At 44.5% G+C, this 12,031-nt stretch overlaps 1 protein-coding gene across 1 annotated transcript in view; it reads right to left on the bottom strand.

The window, feature by feature from the left end:
- LOC147703535 (vomeronasal type-2 receptor 26-like) overlaps nucleotides 1–12,031 on the bottom strand; it is a 246,363-nt gene that overhangs the window by 137,230 nt on the left and 97,102 nt on the right. The window lies entirely within an intron of this gene.

The following is a 12,031-nucleotide window of genomic DNA, read 5'->3' as shown; positions in this document are numbered from 1 at the left end:
GTGTCGAGTCCGAAATGCCGGTTGGCACTTCAGCGGGGCCGCTAAACAACATACACCAAAGTATGGTGTATATATATATATATATATTACCTACTGGCGGTCGCCAGTAGGTATATATAGTTAGGATTTTTTTCCTATGGGATTTCTGAAAATTCTATGTCGAATAACTTTGGCGTTTGTGGATGGAATTGGCTGAAATTTTCTGGAAAATGGCACATCTTCTTTCTGAGCAGCCCCTGAAAATTTGTGGGGGTTTCGTCAAGGGGGGGCCGAGAAAAAAGGGGGGTCCCAAAACACGTTTTTCCCATTCATTTTTCTATAGGGCGGTTGGAATCACTTTTAGCTCGAACGGCTGAATGGATTTAAACAAAACTTGGCAAAATTGTAGATATGGTTTGCCCGACGTGCCTTTGCTATGTCTCAATATATGTGCTCCAGTGGATTTTGAGAAATTAACGTTTTTAAAAATAGATATATCTGTGACAGCGTCCCGGTTAGCGCCCCGGTTCGCGTACCTGACGCGTAACGGAACTTCGCGAGGAGAAGCGGATTGGCTCCCCGGTGACTGTGAACATTCTAAACAGTTCGGAGCGGCCGCCATCTGGTGTCTCGGTAGGATCGAGACACAAGAGGTGGCAAAAACAAAGGGGGAAATGAGCATAAGGGGGCAGAGTACATCCTTGCTGTTCCGATCATGGACGAACGCTGAGGCCGCCAGCTGCGATATCCATGTACCCCGGGTGCTCGCTGACAGACAAGGACAGTGCATAACCGGCAACGAGGAACCGCGGACGAAGCATTATTTTTACCCATAACGTGCTCCTTGTCTTATGCGATCAGGAGGCAATTTCACTTACGTTATTAGACGGCTCCCCCTACTGGCTACACTTATCAGACGGTTGGACCAGATTTTCCTTTAATTCACATCTTCATTCACGACAGTTTATAGCAACTTCGTTGACAGCCTGCCATCACCTCTACATATTCTCCAGAACAATTTCCTCACCATAAATGACGCCCAAATCTTGGTCAGTTTCAATGGACCCAGAGATATGCTCTGTTAGCCCAACATTGAAATTGTGAACTGATTTTTATACTTATGGTGTGCTATTAAATTTCTATCGCTCCAGACCGCACAGATTTATGGATTTAATATATGCGCCCTGATGAAGGAATCTCTTAAACAACTTTCAGTTTCCGAAACGCGCGTCGGCGCTTTTTCTCCCACTGTATGCTGCTTTTGATGCGTTGTTGAATGTGAATACTTGGTTTGTCTGATAGAGAGAGTGTGCATGATTGATTGAATGAATGAACGGTGTGTCATGTTTTTATTGTCATATTTACACTTGGGCTGATGTTTCCTCATGATTCCATAATCCAATGTTCTTTTACATTAGAAACTGACCTTTTTCAATTCTGAACTAAATGATTTTATCAAAAATGATCAACTGAAAATAAATTTTCTAAAATAACTTAGCTGTTCTGTGGGTGTTTTTGGTAGATTTCCATTCATTTGATTCTTTATTTCCTTGGGGAAGCTCCCTTTCATGTTCATTTAGGCAGAGTACATCCTCCCTAACCCCCTAGGTTTGATGAGGGGGCTTTAAAAGGGCCCCGCGGGGCAAAAAAAAATAATTTTTATTATCGTTTTTTTTGTGGGGGAGCGCTCGGTACGCGCACCGGGAAGCGGTCCGGGGAGCGTAATATAGGGAAAATAGAATGAAGGAATGTTCAAATAATGTATGTTTATTGATTTTTCTTTTTGTATTATTTTTTTTTTATTATTTAAGTACGAACATGTAGGTACCAATGCAGAGTCTAAAAATAAATATACACCGTTTCCTTTGTAGATATCTTGCATGCTGTTTCAGAAATTATTTTGGTATATGGAATTCATAGCATAGTCTGTGAGGAAAGCAGAAAGAACATGGAGGCAGGAGATGATAAAGAGATGTTAAATACACATTGGAGATAAAATAGTGGGAGAAAGGAAGTAATTATGAGCAAACTTACTATGTAACACAAAAAGTTGCACAGTATATTTAAAGTCTGACTTTACATTATAATCAATTTGGTACTAGTTTAAAAAATACAAATAAAAATGAATAATGTCTCAAACAATTTTTGAATTATTAAATATTAATTTATTTTTCAGATTCTTTTTCAAAATTGAACAGAACTTATAATATTTGATTGTCAGAAATGTTCTCATTTTCAATCAGGAAATCTACTGATTGTACACATTGAAGTAGTTCATAGTCCCGTGATTCATCCATGAATTCTGAGTCATTGGGTTCAATATCTTTATCATTGTTGCTTTCCAGAACAATTTCGATGGAATTTTTTTGCTCTCCTTCCATTTTTGTGCTTTAAATTGCATTTAAAAAAAATATATCAGTAGAGATAGGGCACTGTTGGGTTTAAGTTCAGACAGGTACTTTGGTTTTTTTAACAGTGATTTTATCTTTGGGCAGTGTATGGTATCAGAGTGGAAGTAAAAATATAAAAAAGTGTATGTGATAAAGCCTAAGTAAATTCATAATTATATAAGACAAGCCTAACTCCATCCATAACTATAACAGAGAAGACTTTCTTATTCTATAGCTATTACAGAGGGATAGTATATAACTATCAGAAAATGTTTTCCAAATTAACTTAAAGTGCACAACATACTTCAGTTTTTAAAAAAACATCTTACCTTTCAAAAAGAAGTTTAAGTTGTCAGTGGAAATGCACTTGAAATGTACTTCAGGAAGTAGTAGTCAAAATGGCTGTGTTTCTCTCTCTTTCTTTATATATATTCAAGTACATAACCAATCAAATGTCATGAAATAATAGAAGATAATGAAAGTAGCATTTTAATTGGTTGTCAATTCTAACACTTCATAAGTGTTTTTGTTATGTAATTTACCTCAGGATATTTAGTCAGGCCTACAGCATAATTTTCTCAATGGAATTCCATCAAATTTGGGTAAATGGTAGGGACTGCTATCTAGTAGGGCCTATTCTATATTTGATGAAAGTGTCTCCAGTGGTTTTTCTGTAAATTACTTTCCCACCTCTTTTTAACGAGCGCTCACCGGTGCGCGCACTGGTACGCGAACCGGCAGCGTTACGGGAGTCCTCCATTTTGTGTATCGGTAGAATTGAGACACAAGATGGAGGACAAACAATGTTCGGAATGGGTAGAAGGGGGCACGGTAGACACTTTGTGACCCTCTAGGTTTTCTGAGGGGGGCTTAGGACGCTCATATAGGCAAAAAATAAATAAATAAATAAATGCGAGGGAAGCGCCCGGAAGGTTCACCGGTAAGCGAACCGGGGAGCGTACTTCGGAGAAAAAAAGAAAAAAAGTTAGAAAAAGATAAACGTTTCGAATGATCAGAGGTAGGGTAGCTATGAAAAGAGCTATTGGGTTCTGTGGCTAATTTAGGTACCTCCAAGTAGGTTCCAATGCACAGTTTTAAATTCAGGAGGAATATTCTATTCCCCTCATCGGAGAAGTGCACACCATCTCCTCTGTCAATCAATCAATCAATCACAGCATTTATATAGCGCACTACACACCCAAAGGGTCTCAAGGCGCTAGGGAGGGGTGGTCCGCTACTGCGCGAACAGCCAGGTCTTGAGTTGCTTCCTGAAGGCGAGGTGGTCCTGGGTCCGGCGGAAGTGGGTCGGGAGGGAGTTCCATGTCTTGGCAGCGAGGTAGGATAAGGACCTTCCTCCTGTGGTGGCTCTTCGGATGCGGGGGACGGCGGCGAGGGCGTGGCCGGTCGATCGAAGCTGGCGTTTGGGAGCGTAGAAGTTGAGGCGGCTGTTGAGGTATCCCGGGCCTTGGTTGTGTAGGGCTTTGTGTGCGTGGGTGAGGAGTCAGAAGGTGATTCTCTTGTTGACCGGGAACCAGTGCAGGTCTCTCAGGTGTCCGGAGATGTGGCTGCGCCGGGGGATGTCCAGGATGAGACGTGCTGAGGCGTTCTGGATCCGCTGAAGTCTCTTCTGGAGCTTGGCGGTGGTTCCGGCATAGAGGGAGTTGCCGTAGTCCAGACGGCTGGTGACGAGTGCCTGGGTGACCGTCTTCCTGGTCTAGGTGGGGATCCACCGGAAGATCTTACGTAGCATGCGCAGGATGTTGAAGCACGACGAGGAGACCGCGTTGACTTGTCTGGTCATGGAGAGGGAGGAGTCCAGGATGAAGCCCAGATTGCGTGCGTGGTCTGTAGGTTGGGGTGCGCTGCCCAGGGTGGGGGGCCACCAGGAGTCGTCCCAGGCGGAGGGTGTGGATCCCAGGATGAGGACTTCCGTCTTGTCCGAGTTCAGTTTCAGGCAGCTGTTCTTCATCCATTCGGCTACGTCTTTCATCCCTTCATGTAGTTTGGCTCTGGCGGTGGCGGGGTCGTTGGTGAGGGAGAGGATCAGCTGGGTGTCGTCGGCGTAGGAGATGATGTTGAGGTTGTGCTTGCGTGCGATGTCTGCGAGGGGGCCCATGTAGACGTTGAAGAGGGTTGGACTGAGCGAGGAGCCTTGAGGGACGCCGCAGATGACTTCGGTGGCTTCCGATCTGAACGGGGGGAGGCGGACTCTCTGTGTTCTCCCGGTGAGGAAGGAGATGATCCACTCCAGTGCCTTATCCTGGACTCCGACGTTGCTGAGGCGCTGTACTAGGGTACGGTGGCAGACAGTGTCGAAAGCCGCGGAGAGGTCTAGGAGGATGAGTGCTGCTGTTTCTCCGTTGTCGAGCAGGGCACGGATGTCATCGGTGGCTGCGATCAGGGCGGTCTCGGTGCTGTGGTTTGCCCGGAAGCCAGACCGCGAGGGGTCGAGGGATCCATTTGTCTCGAGGAAGGCGGCCAGCTGCTTGTTGACGGTCTTCTCGATGACTTTTGCAGGAAACGGGAGCAGCGAGATGGGGCGGTAGTTCTTGAGGTCGGTGGGGTCGGCTGATGGCTTCTTGAGTAGGGCGCTGAGTTCGGCGTGCTTCCAGCTCTCCGAGAAGATAGCGGTGTCGAAGGAGGTGTTGATGATGCCCGCAGGTGGGGTGCGATGACAGCGTCGGCCTTGTTGAAGACGTGGTGAGGGCAGGGGTCGGTCGGAGATCCGGAGTGGATGGAGTTCATCGTGCGGATGGTGTCTTCGGTGTTGATCGTAGTCCAGGCGCGGAGGGTGGTGGTGGGGGGCGGGGGTTCGGTCGTGGCGTGCGTCGGGTGAGTGCTGAAGCTGTTGTGTACGTCCGCAATCTTGTTGTGGAAGTAGGAGGCGAGGGAGTTGCAGAGGTCTTGCGAAGGGGTGATGTCGATGTTTCCGGCGTTGGGGTTGGAGAGCTCTTTGACGATGTTGAAGAGTTCCTTGCTGTTGTGTGCGTTGTTGTCCAGTCGTTCCTTGAATGCGGTTTTCTTGGTGGCGCGGATGAGTTGGTGGTGCATTCGGGTGGCGAGCTTGAGGGCAGCCATGTTGTCCGGAGTTGGGTCTCTGCGCCAGGTTCTCTCGAGGGCTCAGCAGTTCTTCTTGGAGTTCTTGAGTTCGTCGGTGAACCATGGGGCTTTCTTGCTGCCGGGTCTGCTAGGCGGGGTCCTCAGGGGGGCGAGGTCATCAGCGCAGTCGCTGATCCACTTGGTGAGGTTGGTGGCCGCCTGGCTTGGGTTCGGTGTGCTGGTGGGAGGGTTCATGCTCAGGGAGGTCGTGAGTTGGTCGGCTGTGATCTTGTTCCAGCTTCTGCGTGCAACCTGTTGCTGGTGGTGGTGGATCGTGGTCCTTCTGAAGCTGAAGTGGACGCAGCTGTGATCCGTCCAGTGGAGTCCGGTGGCGTGGCTGAAGGCGATGTCCTTGCTGGATGAGAAGACGGGGTCGAGTGTGTGTCTGGCGTAGTGGGTGGGGGTGGTGACCAGCTGCTTGAGTCCCAGATTTGCGAGGTTGTCCAGCAGGGTGGTGGTGTTGCGGTCGTTGTTGTTCTCCAGGTGGAAGTTGAGGTCCCCGAGGAGGATGTAGTCAGCAGAGCAGAGGACGTGCGGGCTGATGAAGTCGGCGATGTCTTCGCTGAATTGTGTGCGTGGTCCCGGGGGTCTGTAGATGAGGGTGCCTCTGAGGGTGGTCTTGGGGTTGATGTGGACCTGGAAGTGAAGGTGCTCGGCGGGTGCGAGGGTGTCGTCGGTGTTGGTCGAGATGCGGATGGTGTTCCTGTGGATGATGGCGATGTCTCCTCCTGTGTTGTTGATGCGGTCCCTTCGGACATCTATAGATGTCTTGCATGTTGTAACGCAAGTTATTGTTGTGTATTAAACCCATTGTAAATTCTCTCATGTAAGCAGAAACAGATTTATTCACATGTTTCCGTGCTTTCTCAAATTGTGGAAAAAAATTGGTTGGACCACTTCCATTTCTGTCATTGGCATATATTGGAATATACCAAGGCAGTTTGGGGAAAAAGTGTCATCAATTGATCAAAGGTGTCCTTTAAAAGCATTTCCAGACCAACCCCAGTCATAGTCCCAAAATCAATTCCACCACAGTGCACTATTAAGAGGTTAGGGTTTGGCAGATGCATAAAAAAATTATATTAAAAACATATTAAATATATTTTTCATTTAAAAGAATAATACATTTAACAGCTTTTGATATTTGCTATAAAAAAACATTGAAATTCACTGAAAAAACCATAGGTTATAGACCATATATAGTTAGGAATTAGCATTTACAAAACCTTGAAAATTCACTGAAAAAACCATAGGTTATAGACCATATATAGTTAGGGATTAGCATTTACAAAACCTTATTTTACTCACACAAAACCATTGAAATTTGCATATATAGTTAGTTGCACTAACTATATATCGCGCACCCGCAATCCACTGCTGATCATGTCACATATTACATCATTCATGACATGGTCAGTGACATCACTGATGACATCACTGATGACATCTCAAATGACATCACTGATGACATCACTGATGACATCTCAAATGACATCACTGATGACATCATTGATGACATCTCAAATGACATCACTGATAACATCACTGATGACATCTCATTTGACATTACTGATCACATCACTGATGACATCATTCATGTGATAATACGATGAACCTCTTCAGACTGTAATATAACCTTAGATACACTCAGTGTAAACAGACACTCACAGACTGTCACTCATCCATGGAGTTACTCACACACCTAGTCAGTCATGCAAAGAATCAATCACACCTCCATTTCCTCAACTATACAGTTATACACACCTTACTTATTCAAACATATACTAACACATATTTACTCTCTTATACAATCCCTGATACAAGTTCACAATGATCCATACAGCCACTCACACATTCACTGGCTCTTATGCACAGTTATTTATATATGTCAACTCTCACATGTACTGTGTTTTACATATGTACTTACTTTGACATGTAGCACTGAGATATCCATTCACTCACCAATACACTCATGCACACAGTCAACCGCCCATACAGCTGTTTCCACATGCACTTTTGAACCCATACATCTAGTGAATCAACTGCTCACACATCTATGCACAGAGTCATACACCTCCCAGCCACCCACACACACACTCAGTCTCCCATACAAATACTTGGGCAACCAATCAATAACCCATATAGTTACTCATATAGCTACTGATCAACACATGCAGCAGTTTACAGAACAACAGACATAATGATGCACAAATTAAGACAGTTTAGTTACTAACCCATGCACTCAGTGAGACACATTTAATCACTCACTCATACAGTCAGTCATGCACCTACTAAATCCTTCATCCAGACACTTATACATTCACTCATTCTTCAATATGTAAGACATATTTTAACTTTACAGAAACATACAGTCACTGGATGTTGTCATCAGTGATGTCATCAGTGATGTCATTTGAGATGTCATCAGTGATGTCATCAGTGATGTCACTGACCATGTCATGAATGATGTAATATGTGACATGATCAGCAGTGGATTGCGGGTGCGCGATATATAGTTAGTGCAACTAACTATATATGCGAATTTCAATGGTTTTGTGTGAGTAAAATAAGGTTTTGTAAATGCTAATCCCTAACTATATATGGTCTATAACCTATGGTTTTTTCAGTGAATTTTCAAGGTTTTGTAAATGCTAATTCCTAACTATATATGGTCTATAACCTATGTTTTTTTCAGTGAATATATATATATATATATATATATATATATATATATATATATATATATATATATATATATATTTTTTTTTTTTATATACATCGTCCCACTAAACGTCAGGGGAGGTGATTGCCTGAGAAGACTCAGCAGGTTGGAGTCGAGATATATTCTAAATCTCCCTACCAAACATCCCAGAGGGCTAAACAGTGGAGAAGAGATGGCGTTCCATCTAGGAAAATGATGTTATATCTTTCACATATATACACCACCCCTGAAGGGACTACCCAAACATATATTGACGATCCACTACCAGTCTGCTAATCTTGCAACCAATGAATCTCTTAGCTTTGTTTGTGAATATGATATGGATTGACGTGCTTTTGTACATTTTTACATATATACAGAATAACAATTTTCTGGTTTGCTCTGGGGTTTGGGCTCTTTCTTTGGTCCGATTTGTATGTATTTATTTGTTGATTTATCTATCGTGGCGTTATCAGGTTGGCACATATGTCATTCAAGCCATGTGATTACTGTTATTGGAATTGGACTTTATGAATGAAATCTTTTAAATGAGTAAATTTCATTTACCTATTGAATCAATTTCCTATATGTATTACCAATGAATTTTGCAACTGCCAGTGCAATTTGATTAGTCCGTGTGTTGGATTTGATGTATCATTGTATTATTTTCGGTACGTTTTAGATGTGTCATACTCATGTTGGGACAATCTTAACATAGGACACTAGCCGATCCACTGCTTTATTCTTTGTCGTTATTTTCTTGACATATGTAATGAACAGACCCTCCAACCATGAATACGCAGTCCATCAGTGGACGTTATCAGTCTTTCATATATATTTTATATATGAAATATGGTTTCGGAAACTCATTCAAAAATGGCGCTCATGATGTTGACTGAGGGGTTAGTCCTCTGTTTGTGCCCATGATTTAGGTAAAACTTTATTAACATGCTAATCGTTTGGTGCTATTGACACACTGACGAAGGCAGCACGACGAAACGCGTCTGTGCAGTTTCCCTAAATAAAACTTTCTGTGGTTTCCACAACCCTCCTTGAGTGCTGTGTCTTTTCTGCAAGGATTTGAAAAGTTTGAGCGCAATATATATATATATAATAAGGTAATGGATATTTTTCTTGAATGAAAAGGCAGCCTGTCCAGCATCGCACCCTACTAGCCCAGATTACGTAAGCGAAGAGGGGTCCATACCGTACGTGTTCAAACCTATTCTTTGTTTCCAGGCCACATACATGAGGAACGAAGAATGCTGGTAAGTGACGTGGACATGAGCCACTCCCCCAGAGGTCGTTCAAAGGCAGAACAGAAAGAAAGAGGTGTGCACTAGGTCGAGGAGGGTGTGGAGTCAATGCCGTAGGAGAATGCGGATCACCGCTGCCGAAGAGAAGAGCAGCCAGTTACAGGCAGAAAGGAACCAAGCAGGAACACACTCCGAAGGAGAAGATCTTGAGCGGGGTCTGCAGAGCACAGAGTCCGGGGCATAGACAGCCAAAAAGATGCCAGGAGACCAACAATTTCACTGAGCGCCCAGCCACGTTCGGGGAGGAACGTGGCTTTCACAAGTGAGTGCTCAGTTCTTGAGAGGTGGGAGGCGGGTAACGGGACGGGCATAGTCCTTCCAATGTGAACACACATGTGAATATGCCCATACGAAATGAGCACAGGGTTTTGGTATATTCTACCTCTTCTGTTTTCATGGGTGAAGCCACTATTCATTCTCTCAATCAGCTTGCTTTCTTTATGGTGTAAATCCTACACTCCCTTCCCTGTTACGGTCAGAAATACGAACCTAACAATGACCTCTGCCAGTTTTGTTTCTTTTTTTTCCTCCCATCACTTGGGGGGAAAAAAAAACTGAAGAAGCTAAAATTCCCTAGGAACAAATGAAAAGAAGAAGGACATTTCTGTAACATATCTTATGTTTAGTTGGTTAATAAACCCCAAAAGGAAAGCAAATATCAGGACTCGGTTTCTTTCTTGGAGACCTTAATACATCATCTGCTTAATGGACAGAAGAAACTGGAATGGGCCATAGAGAGGCATATGACATTGGCCCAAGCTGATCGAGTCATATTTCAGGGCACTATCAAGTCACAAGTAGATGCGAAACAAAAGGTCACCGAGGACGAAGCAGAGTTAACTTCCTGCACCCAGGGAACTCGACCTGGTGTCTCTATGCATCTGTCACGATAAACGGCAGATTGACTAACCTTGAGAATCAGGTACAGCAGGAGCGATGTCGTAGCTAGTTTCTCTCCTCCCTAGGAGCGGCACCCCAAGTGAGTCATATGCAGGAACACTCCCCTATAAGGTCCTCACCCAGGGAAGGGGAAAAGTGGGTAAAATAAACATAAAAGGCAGGCAGCCAGAAACCATCTACGGCGCGAGACAACAGGATAGGTACCATTCATTAGGGCTGTGCCCTGGTTCCTGCAGAAAAACACAAGAGACACAAATAAATACACCCCCCCCTTATTTCCATACACTAAGTATATATATGTCTGTGTAATTGTGAGCACTCACTTATGATAGCTGCCACAAGCATCTAAGTTGAAAAGGTCACAAAAAGGAAAAAATAAACTAAATGGAAAAGAAACAATCTACTCTTTAACTTGGCACTGAAGAGCTAAAGGTATGAGTTCTCAAAGTTAATGAATAAAACAGGTAGAAAGCGACTTAGCTCACAAAGGAAGTCTCTTCCAGCTCAGTAGTGATATTCCAACAGAATCCGGAAAGGACGTTAGGAAACAATACTTCTTGCTTCCTTTGTGATATCCCTTGAACAATCCGAGCCTCTCAACAGCTCTAGGCATAGTCAATGAGAAGCTGTGCCCAAAATAAGCAAAAAACGAACAAAATAGATAAGAGCCGAAATTTGCTCTTAAAGATATGGCTCCTTAATGTATTTCAAGAACCTCCGTAATGATCGAGGACCAAATAGTCAAAGTCCATGACACGGAACCACCGCGTGTGCAGAGAGCGTCTCTCACCCTGCTCTCCAGCGCGGCACCGAGTGGCGGGTCAAGGTTCACGAAGCTCCGCTGAAACAGAGAGATTTCTCCCCTCTGACTCTCAAACACGGCACACACCGCGTGCGTCCAAGGCGGCTGCTAGATGAATCCAAAAGGGGAATGGAACTGTGATCCAGGCAACACTGCGAGCTAGTGAAATCCAATAACCACGAAAGGCAGGCACTACAGGTGACAAGCACTGAGTGCTTCCAGGATGAGGCAGATATAGAAAACAGAGGCAGAGAGGACAGGAGAAAGAGAGGACAGACTACACACAGGCATTCTGGGAGATGTAGTTTAGGGGCTAATACGCCTTAAATGTGACAGAACCCCCTCTCAACGACCGACGCCTCGGCGGTCCACCAGGCTTAGAAGGATATGTGGTATGGAAATGCCTCAGGAGCCCAGGACAATGCAAATTGGTGTATGGTTCCAAGGAACGTTTCTCCGGCCCATACCCCTTCCAGTCAATCAAATACTGCAGGACACCTCTCACCCTTCTTGAATCAAGCACAGCCCGCACTTCATACTCTACCTCCCCCTCCACTTCCAAAGGCTGAGGCCTCCCTGTAACTCTGGTACCCTGCATATATGGTTTCAGTAGAGACACATGGAACACAGGGTGTATGTGCCAAGAGTGGGGAAGTTCCAACTTCATGGCTACTGGATTAACCACGGCAACAATGGGATACGGGCCAACATACTTAGGGTGTAAACGAGTATTCCCTTTAAGTTTCAAGTATCTGGTACTCAACCACACCTTATCACCTAGTGTGTATGCTGGCTCGGGGGATCTTTTTCTGTCTGCCTGTATTTTGTCGCTGTTTCTGGCTGC

The sequence above is a fragment of the Lissotriton vulgaris genome, chromosome 7 (genome assembly GCF_964263255.1).
Source record: "Lissotriton vulgaris chromosome 7, aLisVul1.2, whole genome shotgun sequence".
In the NCBI taxonomy this organism is placed as follows: Eukaryota; Metazoa; Chordata; class Amphibia; order Caudata; family Salamandridae; genus Lissotriton; species Lissotriton vulgaris.
This window is presented reverse-complemented; position numbering and strand designations above follow the sequence as displayed.